The sequence below is a fragment of the Hetaerina americana genome, unplaced genomic scaffold, assembly GCF_022747635.1.
Source record: "Hetaerina americana unplaced genomic scaffold, ioHetAmer1.1.p SCAF_4, whole genome shotgun sequence".
In the NCBI taxonomy this organism is placed as follows: domain Eukaryota; kingdom Metazoa; phylum Arthropoda; class Insecta; order Odonata; family Calopterygidae; genus Hetaerina; species Hetaerina americana.
In genome coordinates, this window is record NW_027286985.1 from 36,598,179 (window position 1) to 36,613,163 (window position 14,985).

At 39.0% G+C, this 14,985-nt stretch overlaps 1 protein-coding gene across 3 annotated transcripts in view; it reads right to left on the bottom strand.

The window, feature by feature from the left end:
- Nucleotides 1-4,829, bottom strand: part of Trhn (tryptophan hydroxylase) — a 137,248-nt gene extending 132,419 nt beyond the window's left edge. For all 3 annotated transcript variants that reach the window (XM_071589913.1, XM_071589916.1, XM_071589912.1), the window contains exon 1: nt 4,699-4,829. The gene's annotated coding sequence lies outside the window, so the exon portion shown is untranslated. The remainder of the gene's footprint in view (nt 1-4,698) is intronic.
- Between the last annotated feature and the right edge of the window lie 10,156 nt (nt 4,830-14,985).

Sequence of the window (14,985 nt, forward strand, 5' to 3'; positions counted from 1 at the left end):
TATATATATGTGATATGTGTGATATGTGTGCATACACACACACACGGTCAAAGTAGTAGGGACGCAAGGAGAAGAATTACGCTAGGCAAAGAGGCTTTCACAAGGAGGAGGGAGTTTACAGGGACGGTGAGTATGGATATTAAGAAAAGACTTGTTAAAACTTTGATATGGAGCGTAGCAATGTACGGCGCGGAAACGTGGTCATTGAAGCAGGAGGATAACGTTGACTGGAGGCTTTTGAAATGTGGGTGTGGAGAAGAATGGAGAAGGTTAAATGGACAGAGAAGAAAACAAATGAGGAAGTACTTGGTATGGTGGGCGAAGAGAGGGGTTTGTTGATATAAATCCTATGGAGGCAGGAAATATGGATGAAGGGCGTATTGATCGGATGTGGGGTGTTGAAGACTGTAACAGAGGGGAGAAGGTAAGGCAAATGAGGAAATGGCAGGAACAGGAGAGACATGTTGGACGGGATGAAGGGAGGAAGGAAGTACTCAGAGATGAAGAGGGGCCTGATGTAGACTAGGTGGCTGGATTGTATTTTTTTTTGTAAGGAGTCAGAAAATATTTATTTGGTAGGTGTGTCCAACCAAAAACCTACGCGTGATTTTCATTTGCATGTGTTACTCTGTGCTTTTGTTCGGTATGCTGTATGTACAAGGTATGTATATTAATATATGTATATCTATATGTAAATATATATATATATATATATATATATATATATATATATATATATATATAATCCAGGCCAAACAGTTATATCACGACCATTTCCCGCGCGCTATTATCGCGAATGACGATGATTGATTAGCAATAACGACGAGCGAGTTTTCTACGTTCGAAATAAAGTCGTTCGGGCGGATCGTTGGGCGCGGAGTCCATTTTGATTCTTTCCACCAGGCCGGGGCTTTCAATTAATTCGAGAAACACGGCATCGCCCATGCGGGAGCAAGAACTGACAGTTGTTGGAGCGAATCGCAAAAAGGAAAACCTCCATGATGGAATGGATCGATGGGCAAGTCGTGTTTAAATGTGGAAATACGCTGCTCTCTCCCCAACCTCGACCCCCAGCTGAGCTTTTTAACTCCTTTTGTATCCCCGACGCAGGCTTGTAAACATATTCCAATTGCCTATGTTTTAGAGCGGGAGTCTTCTCGGGCGGGATGAGATCAAAAAGGCACGAGAGAGGAATGGATGAAGGGAGAGGGGAGGGAAAGGAGGATGGGGGAACAGGGGGTTCGCAATACGAAAAGGAAACCTTTTTCCCTACACCCCACCGCCGAGCTTAAGGGGGGGGTCACATTTTTATCCTACCACTAATGAGCTCACTCCAGCGGGGAGGAATAAAGGGCGAGGCAATTGTCCCGACGGAAAGATTTAAGGGGAGAACTGGGTTGCAACGACGCACCCCAACCCCCATTGCCTCCTCAAAAAACAGAAATCTCATTTCCTTCCTTGTGCGAGGATCGCACTCACTCAGTGATTTCGGAAGTCGCCGGGGTGAAGAAAACGCATCAAAGTCTTTACGCAGAAAAGGGTAGCGATTTCCGTTTGGAATTAATTAAGGGAGCAGACATACTAAGTTTCAGGCGCGAATCAATGCTTTGGAGGGGACACCTCCCCATTTACAACACTTAATTCAAATGAACTTTCCAGCAAGCTCGGGTAAATACCATGCAATTGGAGAAGTCGCATTACTCGTTTCTAATTAAGTTCTTCAGAAAACGATTATTTAGGATTATGTGGAATTCTCTCAACGGGGTTAAAATATTTATTCATCCCTAAGCTCCCTGCTGGTCACCGTTCTTTTTTTGCCCGAATGAAGGTAAAAATCGATAAATCCCGCATCAGAAGTGGTGAGCGCGCTCTAATTCTGCCGCCCAGTAAGTGTGAGCCTTTTATTCGCATAGGATTAATCCATGATGATGATAAGTGAGGCGAATCTGATGGTCGAATGGACGTCAGGTAATAAAATTCATAAGAAATTTAACATGACTCCAATTAAGTTAAATCCATAATATTATTTTTGACATTAAAAAATGATAAATATCGAGAAATTAACGATTTAAAAAATATTAACTCATTATTAAATAAAAATTGGAAATTTGGAATACAAGTGGACGTTTTCTAAAGATAAAATTAAAAATAGAACGCATTAAAGACTCTGGGACACTTTGGGATAATATGCATACAAGGGCCACGTGTAGGAAATACTCCTGAGAGAATGAGAACTTAATTTCGATTCATTTCTAATCAACTGAAATTCCTCAAAAATTACAAATAATCAATACTCAGTTTTACAGGATTTCTATAGGAGTAAAACTTCCTCGCGAGGAACATTTTACAAATTACCTACGTGGTAATATGTGCCATTTACCCCTCTAGATGATATTCTTTTCTCAGGTTCGTAAATCACAACGGTAAGCGTCGATCTCTTGTTCCTACAATACGAACCAAACCTCAGGAAACAAGTCACTGAGCACGTCCAAATCTGTGCTATAATTCATTTAGTCATTACCTTCAGTCACCGAAGACATATTCAAACTCTCAAGGACAAAATGAGGCTAGCTTGGAATGCCGTATCTCATATTAACTATACGGTGTACATTTAATAATGGGAAAAACGAATAATGCTATTCTATTTCGACAATTATATGCTCAGATTTTGAAGGCAATGTTATGATTCTGGTCTTAATCGTATAAAAAACTTCTAAACTTCTCTTGACACTCAGATGAGGTACTCCTTACTTTTTTCTTAGCTTTGGATGCATTAATATGCAGTAGGAAACAGAGGAAATCAGTGGCAATTCTGAGATGGTTGTGCAAAAGGGTTACCTCGTTCCTCCCTTCAGATATGACATCTTTAAAGTCGACGGCTCGTTGATGACTAAGAAATTCCAATACAGTTGAAATGGGTCGTTCCCTGCTAAGGGAGGATTTAGTCATATAATTGATGAACTGCTTTAATTACACTGCTCTTGGCTTAAATGGATTTAAATTGCATTAAAATAAAAATAATTTCCAAAAACCATCATTAAACTCTAGAAAGCATTAATCCTCGAGGTATAATCTAAAAAAAGATTACTATTTGAAAAAAGGATTATTTTCATGTTTGTTCATATACAATCATTTCTTATGTAAACATTCAATCGGTTGCTACTCCCATTTTTCTATTGTATTCATTCACAAGTTTTAGTTTTTAAAATAATTACTCTATTATTGTGTCACCTTGAATGAACGAAACATGTATATCAACTTCAAATCTGATCTCCTAGATAAGTCATCACTATTTTCTCTTTTTTGAAATCAGTGTTGAATTCTTTGATTTTTCAATTTCTTTTCCCAGAATAACAATCTCTTTCATTGCCCTATGCATGCAGAAAATGAATGCCATAATTTAGGGGCTATACCTGTATTTAGGATTAGAGGGTGTTTAATATAAATTTTAATTAGGGGATGTTTCTATTTGTTTACAATAAGGGAGTGGTATTCCAGTGGGTAGAGTAATAGACTATTAATTGGAGTGTCCAGGTTTGATTCTTGTTGAAACGTCAGAGTACCCTGAGCTTTAAAGAAGCTATTTTGTTTTTCGGGTACCATATCTTTTTGAGAAACTACAGGAGACATAGAAAAAGGAACCGGACCCCCTATCAACCAACTTTTGGGCGCTTACTGAGTTTTTGGTTAATAGAATTTGCTTAAAGTGACAATAATGATAAAAAATACGCGAATTTTCATTGACAGCAACTGCTCCTAATTCTAAACGAGTCTCGTAGCTTCTTAGAAAAATACGAACCTAGCACCAAACCTTGGCGAAATAACACCACTAATAAAGCTGAGTCTCACAGCTTTCTTCTATGCCAGGGCAGATACTGGATCTAGTATTTCCTAGATTAAGGCCATAATGATTATAATAGTAATGAAATTATACGCATGGCGGCGAATTTCTACAGCTACTCCTGCCAGTCATAATGAATTCCTTATTGAATACCTATTTTTCATACTAAAATGGCCAAATTATGCATTAGATCATATGTACCAAAGCCAATAATAATTTAGACGCGTATAAAACTAAGTAATATGGAAAACAACTGAAGAAACTGCCAAAATGATCAACATATATTAAATATTTTACGCTTGACAAGCAATAATCACGATTAATTGCTGACTTACTTCCTTGGCGCAACAGCCTAGGTTGCCTTGGGCCTCCATTCTAATCACACAGCTTGAGATATTGAAATACCTAATTATACATGAATTAATCCTTTAATATTGCGCATTCCTTTAAAATGTAGAACTATAAACCGTATATATTTTTATTAAGAACCAATTCAGTCAGTCCTTTTTTAACAGTTTATAATTCTGTGTTAGATCTCTTCGACTATTTCAACGAGATGAGGAGCAATAGCAACAAAAAGAAAAGTTATAAATACGTATCATAACATACAAGTCGATGGACCACCTTCAGGAAATAGTTTCAATAGAAATATTTTAGGCGACATTTTATCAGACAGGTCCTATTTCGAAAGGTGTCCTGAGGCCTGAGATAACTACGCACCGAGTTAGCGAGGAAATGTCCCTCGCCACGTCGAGGGATTATATTCCGAATCTTTACCCAGCAGGGACGACTCACGGCTAACCTATACGGTGCCCTTTGTGCACCAGCTGAATGAGAAGTACAAAATATTTACTCACTTGACCTTAAAAGTCGATTGAAGTCACTCATCTCGAGGGGGCACAAGGAGTTGTCGCCTGCCTGCTCGCAGCTCCCCCTCCCATTTTCACGAAGGGAGGAGCGCACCTCCGTGGAGGGCGTGCTTATCACTGTGCACACGGAGCCATCTAAAACCATTGTTGTCACCCCCCCCCCCCTAAACCTCTCTCCTCCAGGAGTTGCATTCTCCACTCGCGCCAGCTTCGCTCTTTCTTTCGTCCCTGGAAAAGAAACGGCCGAGCTCGGAGCCGTTCGGCCCGCCTAACCCGCTTAAAGATGCGCTCAAGGTCTGGAGGACGAACACGTGCCGAAGTTGCGCGCGACCCCATAGTCCCACGGAGGTTGTTGTTGGTAATATTATTATTATAATTGCCAAGCCCTAAAAATTATTTAAACTATCTCAATCACTTTTGTGCAAAACAGGCTAATAACTTTAGAGTGAAACTAGGCGGCAGACCGCGAACAAAAGTCACGTATCTTAAGGTCAAATATGGTGTCGTTCATTACGTTAATCTTACTCCGTAAATCTCTACAATAGCTCCAGTCTATATACGCGAATGATGCTGCCTACGCCCTCATAATTAGAATACACATTTACGAGTTAAAAATACCTCCCAAGCATTCGAGTAATAAGGTTCCGCTGTTTTATATCGCCAATTCAGAATAGAACAGAATAATGATTTCATTTTCCTAAAACACGTCCCGTGAGATAAGCATCTCCCATAAGCATCTTGAATCTCTTCCTCTTCAAAAAATATACCTATCGCAGTAGCTTAACATGTGCTTGAACAATAATTACAAAAAAAACTCAGCTGGTGGTGAAATAAATGGCTAAAATGCATTCTATCTCACTCATTCAGGCGAGGCTCGCTGTATTTACAGCTTTAGGGGCAAGCATCTTCATTTCTTTAGCACTAATAAGTTAGATTTCACTTGTCCATTACGGCATTTCACATTACCGTATTCAAAGTTCGTGAGTTATGCACAACACCATGAATGACAGAACCTTCTCTACCAGTATTGATTTTAAATCTAGCACATGCCATGCTAGGCTGGGAACATTCCTCGGATGCACGACGGCTGAATATGAAGGGAGAACATTGTTTTAGAGTGACCTATTAGCGAACGAAAACCGTTTTATTCATAGATTAAAGATTATTTGATATCTTCGAAGTACTGGTAAGCCTACTTATGTATTCAGCTGGTTTATGACCACAAGAAAAAAAGCGACAATACATACATTCTTCAAATAATGTCACTGCTCTCGGAAAACTAAGATAATCAATATGCATTCAAAGTTAAAGAGACGTAAAGATGATGGTCGATATTGGTATTTTAGCATGAGAGCATTGAATGAAGCGCAACACCTTTGAGTAAACCAACAATTGAATTGCTCACTATTCTCAAAATATATTCCCTATGATATCCTAAAGTAGATATTCAAAGAAACTTGTGACACAAGATGTTCATCTTAAAGATCCTTCAATTTTTCCCAAATGCTATTTGAAATTAGATCATGATAATGTACCGCTTAAGGGGGAGTTAGATAAATGGATACTTTCCTAAACTTTCAATATCCACACATTTTATACTTCAATTGATGAAACTATTTTATGCCAATTAAAATTCCTTATTGGTGAGTTGAGTACGTAATCACACGATTGTAAATAAATAAAGATGCCTTAATAGTGTACCAAGATTGTTGGGAGAAATTGGAAGAAAGCTTGAAATATAGAAGGAGGTAATACCTAGAGGAAGTCTGATAATGTAGATTGAGATTCGTGGGAAAATGGCGATTGCGTACCGCAGAGGGAATAATTGAATTACTTTAGACGGCATGAATAGAAATATAATGCACATGAAGCTGAAAGTGGTTAATGCATGTAATATGTGTATTTAGTGCAAAGTTAAGTAGACCTTAGATGTGTGTCATTGCTTAGTTCCTCGGAGAACCACGACATCATGAAAGCATTTTGCTTGATCCACCACATACCTAGTTTTAATCCGTAGACTAATATTAATAATGACAATATCTGGATGGATAGTTAAATATGACGGCAGGTACCCATATCCTCTCGCACTGAAGCTGAAACGTATCTCATGAACCTGGTGCAATAAGTAATGTTGATAAAAGGTAAATACCATAGGAAAATTATTACTGTGGTTTAATTTGTAATGGTAGTTTGCATTAAATTCCGAAGGCATACTATAATATGAAAACATACCAGCTGAATTCTGGACGCTTACACGTTGTTCGGAAAATATTTCACTATCGTCACTTAATATTTTTGTTTGTGTAAAGGAGAAATGTCACTTCTAACACGTTTTTATACCAGCAAGTAGCAGTGTTACCACCTCACAGTTATTTTATTTTTATCTATATATATACCCTGCAAGCCACCCCCAGGGTGTGAGGCAGGGGGTGAATACGTACCAGAATAATTTTTACCCGAATATGAGTTTACCGCTGTGGGACCGTATTATTATGATTCCCCTATCCCCTGGAAAAAATGACATCTGGAATCTATCTGTTCTACTCTTAATCTGTCTAATTTTACGAACATGATCTGTCCTACCGTAGTATGATGCGGTTAATAATACATTTTCAACTTCACAGCTAAAAGACCTCCTTCCCATAACTGCAAGAGCTTCAATCTGCAATTTAAACTTTGCTCCGTGAGTGATTCCAAGCCTAGCTGCTCTAATATTTTGGATACGCTACTAAGTTTATCATAACAACGTTTTACAGTTCTAGCTCCTCTATGCTACACGTGATCCAATTCGGCAATTAATCCAACTTTATGAGTATCCTATTTACTTGTAGCATGTTCTAAGTAAGGCCTAACCAAGGACAGATGACATTTCTCTTTTACCTTTTCATCACATTTACCAAGTACTCTTCCAATAAAACCAATTTTTTTGTTAGCTTGTCCACATATTCCCCGTATGTGTTTCACCCTGGAGAGATAGTGAGTGAGGGTAACGCCTAGGTATTTAATTAAGTCTACACATTCCATTACGGTGCTTCCAATGCAGTATGGGTTCGGGTGGGAATTGCTCTTTTTCCAAAAATTTATGACTACGCACTTTTTTACGTTTAATTCTAATTGCCAAGCATCAGTGTTTATAGCATTAAGGTCATCTGACAAATCTGCTGTGTCCTCAGGATCACGAATATTACGGTAAACCACTGCATCGTCGGCAAATAAACGTATCTTACTAGTGACTATGGAGTCAATGTCGTTAACGTAAAGTAGGAATAAAAGAGGTCCGATCACACTTCCCTGGGGAACACCTGAAGTAACTTCTACTGCATCTGAGCTAATTCCATCTATCACCACTCTTTGAATCTGACCATTCAAAAAGTCTTTCTTCCAACCCCGAATATTTTTATCCATGCCATATGCTTCTAGCTTTGCGAGTACTGTACTATGAGATACTTTGTTGAAGGCTTTCATAAAATCTAGAAAAATCGCGTCCACTGGTACATTGTTCTCTCCTGAAATAAGAATTTCATGAACAAAAAGCGCAAGTCGTGTCTCACAGGATCAACCTTTTCGGAAACCGTGCTGCTTTCTCATTAATAACTTCTGATTATCGAGGTGTCTCACGATCGAACTAGAAACTACATTTATTTTCCATAACCTTGCATGATATGGATGTGAGGGAAATAGGTTTTTGATTGCTCGGTTCCTCTTTGTCTCAGTTTTTAAATATTGGTGTTACGTTAGCCGTTTTCCAATGTTTGGGAACCTTGTGATCTAACAGCGACTTCTTAAATATTATTTCTAGTTACGGCGCAATTTCCGAAGCTAGATCATTAAATAAATGAGCGGGTGTTTCATCGGGCGCGGATGATTTATTAGGCTTAAACCTCAGCAATTTAAACTTCGCTCCGTGAGTGATTCCCAGCATTCTCAATATTCAGTAAACGTTCTATTCCATGAAATGAGATTTCAATTTTGGGCATCGGTTGACCGGTACGATTTGGTTAGCCATCGGGAGTATTATTCCGTGAGATATTAGTGAAGATGCTTTGAAAGAAGGAATTTAATATGTTAGCCTTTTCCAAACTGCTGATTACTCTTTCGCCTTTATCATTTTTGAGTGAATTAACAGTTGACTTATTTCCCTGAACTTCTCTGCTTTTGGATTCTCTTTAAAAAATTTCCACTAACCTTTTCCTTTTGAATTCCCTCAACACTTTCCGAAATTCATTCTTGACATTCGCCCGAGATATCTTACTATCATAGTTATTGATAACTCTATTTGTAAACTCCCACATAATCATAATATAAAAAAATCAAATAATCCTCACTTTCTAGAGTTGGAAGGAGCAATCGTTGTATTTGACAGAAGACTACGGTTTCTCTAAAAATTAGAATGATTTGTGCGTAGAAATAATAGATAGCGTAGAAATGAAGGGTTACACGTGATGGTGCGTACAAACCTTCAACATTATCTTATGAAATACAAATAATCCCATTGAAAACTTTGCATCAGGCTCTGTGGTTTACCTAAATTATCACACCTTTGATCATACTCGCCCCTGGTAACGAAAACAAGATGGAAGAACACTCGTGATGTGCTAGCAAACAATTCAATTTTTTCACTAAAGAGGAATTATCAGACAGAAAATTCGAAATAAACATTATTTTTTACAAAGGAATTGAATTTGGTAATATTCTTCCACTCAAAATTTATTTTACGATAATGTTTATGCATCGACAATGAGCGATCTTCATGAAGACTAGTTTTTTTCTCATTAAGCGATTGAAATGAGTTCATTTAATAAATTGAATGTTTCATATTTTGAACAGTAATTTAACTCCAAAATGTTTACAAAAGAGCAGCGAATTTGTATCGTTCGACAGAGTATATTAATCAAAGGCCATTATTTCACTCTCTAACCCATGGCTGTGTACAACCGCGAGGAGAGTTTAAGTGCCGATGGCAAGGACACAAGGAAGAATGATAATCACGAAAGAATTATCGCATTCCCAGTGCGGTCCACCAAGTGGAATCCAGCAAACAAATCATTTATGAACCTTTATCCCGCGAATGCCAGTGACAGCGAACAATTTTTACTGCCAGTGGCTCCGCGGGTTTTGTCAATGTATGCAGTGAGAGGAATTTGGATTCAACTGCGTTACACGCATATTTCAAGCAATAAAGTATTATAGCTTCATTCATAATGGCCGGAAATTTTTTCGACAGTTATTACTATTTTCAAATTTAATATGACAAGCAGTTTTTATAGACCTGCAGATGATTATTAACCATAGTCACAAAGGACACGTCTAGGGCCATTACATGCTCAAGGTTTCCTCCAGTTATAAAGCGAGATTGAATGGAACTTTAAGAACAAAGTTATTTCTCAAATGTTTCCGCGAACATTAATTTTAATTTTGCATTGACGCATGATTTCCTGGTATTTCTATCAGAATTAGACATCTAATGGCGAATAGTGCCTGCCTAAGGGGGCGAATCCACTCAAACTTACATTTGGGGCACACTTTTGCATTCCTTAGGACGCAGACGATAGTAGAAGCAAAGAAAAATAACGATTGGAAGCAATGGAGATGTGTTTAAGGAAATAATTATGAAAATTGTTTGAAACGAATTCAACATTTGGTTGGGCAAAACCCAAACCTAAAAAAACCACTGCGGGTCTTCACGTACACGCGTTATAATTAAATCCGCTCAATTTTATAATTGGCAAATAAATTTTTTTGCGAAGGTTAGTAAACATTTGCCTTAAACAAAGAAAGTCTCATAATCAGGGTTAAGTTAACTGAAAATCGCAGATAGCCAGACAATTATTTCCACTTCTTTGCTTCCGATCCAGAAAAACCTTCGTGAAATACGGCCCGTCACGGCGACATCTTCCATTTTCGTTATTTAAGGTCGAATCCTTAGGGGGCAGACCTCTCTATCTATCTCTCTTTCTCTCTCACCCATCATCTCGCCCGATATACCCCCTTAAAATAAATTCGCCGAACCCTCCACCACTCAAACCTCCCATCTCACCATCATTCCCTTTCTCCCTTCCTGTCCTCAGGGCTCCCTCCCCAACCCTTCCCGCCCAACCCACGGAATCAAATCCGCTCAAACAAACCCCGCTGCATTGTTGACGGACAAGGAATCTGCATTTGGAATCCGGGGATTCTTTCTCTCGTGGATGCGGAGGGCATATAAGGAGAGATGAGGGGGTCGAGGGGAGGGGAGGGACGTAGAGGGTGAGGAGGGAAGCGGGGGAAAAGGCGGAAGGAAGGGAAGAGGGAGTGGGAGGCAGGCCTAGGTTATGGGTGTGTGAGGAGGAAGAAGGGCGCTGAAAAGAGAAGGGAGGAATGGAGGGAGGAGAGCCTTGTGTTCGCACAAAAGGCTCGCACAGAAGGATCGAATCCAAATGGGATGAAGGGATGGCAGAGAGTGAGAGAGAGGCGGTCCAGGGCTGGGGAGGGCGAGACAAGGGGTGGGTGGAATATAGAAGGTGTGGGAGCGGGAGGTTGGAGCGGAGGGATGGAATAAAGATGGAATCCTGGAGAGAGAGAGCAAGTGAGGGAGGAAAAGGAGCACGTGAGCGAGCAAGTCTCAGAGCGAGCATACATCGGCAACATCTCGGAATGGAACTCGGAAAATAAATAAAAAAAAGATCCTCCTTCTCTCACTCTCGTAACTTTCGTTCGCTTTTTTCCATGGAAGGGACTTCAGGAGGGGGGGGGGCGCGTCAATGCACTCAGGAAGCAAATAGGGGAGAGCGCAAGGAAAGGCCCGATGACGCAACGGAAAATATATGACCTGGTCGGCACTATACTTTCTCCGCGGGTAGAAATAGAAAGGTCTATAAGTTTTTCAATTTTTTTCACCCAAATGAGGAAATCGTTTCAGAGAGATGACGTTTGAATGGTCTTCCTTTTGATTTATATGTTTCATATTGTCAACAAATGTTTTAAGAAACCCTCTATTTTATTGAAAATGTTTTAATGAATGTTCCGTTTCGAACGCAATCTTTTTTGAATTACAAAGTACTAAAGTCAAAATCATAATGTGAAGATTTTGCTCGAAGAAAGATTATGAGGCACTCCTTCTTTCCGACCGAGTCATGCTGACAGAGACACTGAAAAACCCTACAAGTTGTGTTGAACCAAACAGACCTATGGACCATTAAGAATAAATACTCGATTTAATAACAGAAAAAATACATGCATATTTTTCCCGAAAGAGAGCAACTTACTTCATATTCCCCAAAGTTGCATTGAACTACGGGAAATTATTTTCCAATAGCTCGATGCAAATGTTTTTTTCCAGGTCCTGGAGGAATACTTGAAATAAAGGAAAGCAAAATTTCATACATAAAAGTCTCTTTTATATGGAAACTTGAATATCGACATTCTTACCCGTAGCTTTAGTCATTAAATGTGATAATAATGCATAGAGGCAACTCCTTAGAATCTTCATGAATAAATTGAAGTCGGAATGAGACGCATGATTAATTATTTTGAACTATTTTGAAAATATAACGGTAAAACTGACATAAAATATACTTGCTTCTGGTGGTATAGTACTGGGGTTGACCCTTTCGTGGCCATAAACATATACGTATAAGAAATGTAACTGAAAAATAAAGGAATAGAGAAAAATAAAAAGAGAAAATAAAAATTTTTTAAAAGTAAATTCTCATAAATAGGTCCTAGAAGCAATTCGCGCGCAAGTTGAAAAGGTGCATAAACATATTCTGGCTGTTATTTAATTATCTGACAAGAGATTTTTACTATTGTTGGCAACGCGGAAGGGCTCGTTTCAAGATACAAAATCAAGCTCCCTCAGAGAAAGAATTTTATCTTTTCCGATAGTTATATCAAGGCAAGTGTTCATATGCGTCTAAATTAAATGTCACTGATGCTACAGACTTCATTCCACAAAAAAAACTGACGCTGCGCTCTCTGAGACCAAATTACCGTGAATACAACCTAATCCGACGTTTTGCTGACTTCTGGAAAAAGACCAAATCCTAATAACTGCGATCGATCCCACTCGCCTCCAGCTTTCTAGCACCAACTTGGGTCACTCGGAAAAACTACTTATAACTTTTTGTCCTCTCTCAGCTTAATACGACGCAGGGCAAGACATATTTCTGTTTTCTGAACAAGGTTTTATGCTTAAAATTACTAAGCTCTATCATAGCCAACTCTTTTTTGTCTGGAATCAAAATAGAAATGCTTTATGCTTCCTCAATAAACTCTTCGATATCATTGCAAAAGAGATGGAATCCGTGAGCAAAATCGTCCTTTTAGCACGAGGGCCTGTCAAATAAATATGGTCACAAAAATGTATACAGGTACTCTTAAAGGCCAAATATATGGGAAATATCAAATCTTTAAGTATACATTAAACCGAGATACCATAAATCAACATAGACCTCAGTTCCTCTTTTGGACTACCATTCACATAAAACAAATTGCTTCGAGACTTTACGAAGCGCCAATGGAGGCAAAAAACATCCCTCGTCAATGGCTGATTTTTCAACGCGATTTTCGTCGCTGAATCACATGTCACTCATTTTTTCTCAAATAAGCACTGGTGGATTTCGGAAAGGGCGGAGGTAACCAAGAGAGGTGTTTCCCCTCGCAAATAGTTCATATTCTAAGGAAAAAGATAATGAACGTCTCAGAATCAACGAAATCCATGAATGATTATGAAGTTAATTGGGAACGCAAGCAATCAATTAATTTTCTCGCATTCAATACTATCTTTATCTCTTGTGAATTAAAATCAATTTTAACCATTAAAAGTAGAGTGGGAAGCCTAATTACTGATTAGTTCTTGCCGAGTGACATTGATTTTTTCTAAACACGTATGCCAACTCAATTTCTCTTAATATGCCCTTTTAAAGCATACAGCGTCCACATAGATCCCCACTTTGCTACGACACCAGTGCCACTTCATCCAACGTCAATTGTCAAAATTACACTAAAAAAATAAGTGCCTGTGGAGTCACCATTGCCAGTATTTAAAGCTGAAAATTGGTTTACTGCAGCCCTCCATTTTTCTCTATTCAGGGTTGATTCTCTCTTTCCCCGATAGATTTTTTGTTATACGAGGGTCATCCGGAAAGTAGTACCCGTTCGTGAAATAAAGACACAAAAGTAAATATTAACAAACATAAAAAATTTTATTTGAAAGAGGATACTTTAAACTACTTCTCAACATAATCTCCAAGCAAATTAAGGCATTTGTCATAACGTGTGACAAGTTTCTGTATTCCTGCTGCATAGTCCTTCGCCGCCAGCTCATTGAGATACGCGAGGGACCCATCTTGCACAAATTTTTGCATAATGCAGATGGTGTTTAACAATTTCATGAACAATTGTTCGAGAAACATTGGGAAAATGCTCACAGATGTCATCAATTGTGACGCGCCGATCGTTCCTCACGAATTCGTCAACTGAGCTCACCAGTTGGTCTGTAATGACAGACGGTCTCTCCGAACGCTCATCGTCGTGTGTGTTCCCCCTCCCCATGTTGAAGTTGCGACACCACCGCCGAACAGACGACTCGTCCATTACATTGTCTCCATACACCTCCTTTAATTGGCGATGAATATCACATGGGCGAACGTTTCTTGCATTGAGGAATTTAATCACTGCCCTCACTTCACAACTGGCGGCGTTCTCAATTTTTTTAAACATTGTAAACAATCACAGAAACAACACAGGCAATGCTAGCGTCACGCAACTTGGCTCAGAGAAGGCAGACAAGCCACTGAAGCTATCTGACCTCGTCCAGCGGCTACTCGCGTCGTCAGCACTTCATGCGGCACGAACGGGTACTACTTTCCGGATGACCCTCGTAATTCATTCTTAATTTGTCCTATTTACTTGCCTCTTCGATTATGTTTTTAACTAACCCATTGTGCCACAAGGTGCGTCCAATCTATATTGTCCTTCTTTGGCATACAAATTTTCAAATGTCTGATTCATCTACTGCTATTCATCCTCATTCTTCACTTAATCTATCCATCAAATCTTCAGCATTCTCCTCCAGAAACAATGCTTCAAAGGCTTCTATTCTCCTTTGATTCAATTTTCCAATGTTCCACGTCTCTGATCCGTTGAGTGCCATGCTCAATACGTTTTGACGAACTTCTTCCTTGTTTGCACCACTAGGTTCCATGAACGTATCAGTTAGTTCTTTTTCATGAACGCCTTCTTAGCTTGAGCTAGTCTTTGCTTGATGTCGGTCAAACTTCTTCCATCCCAAATTAT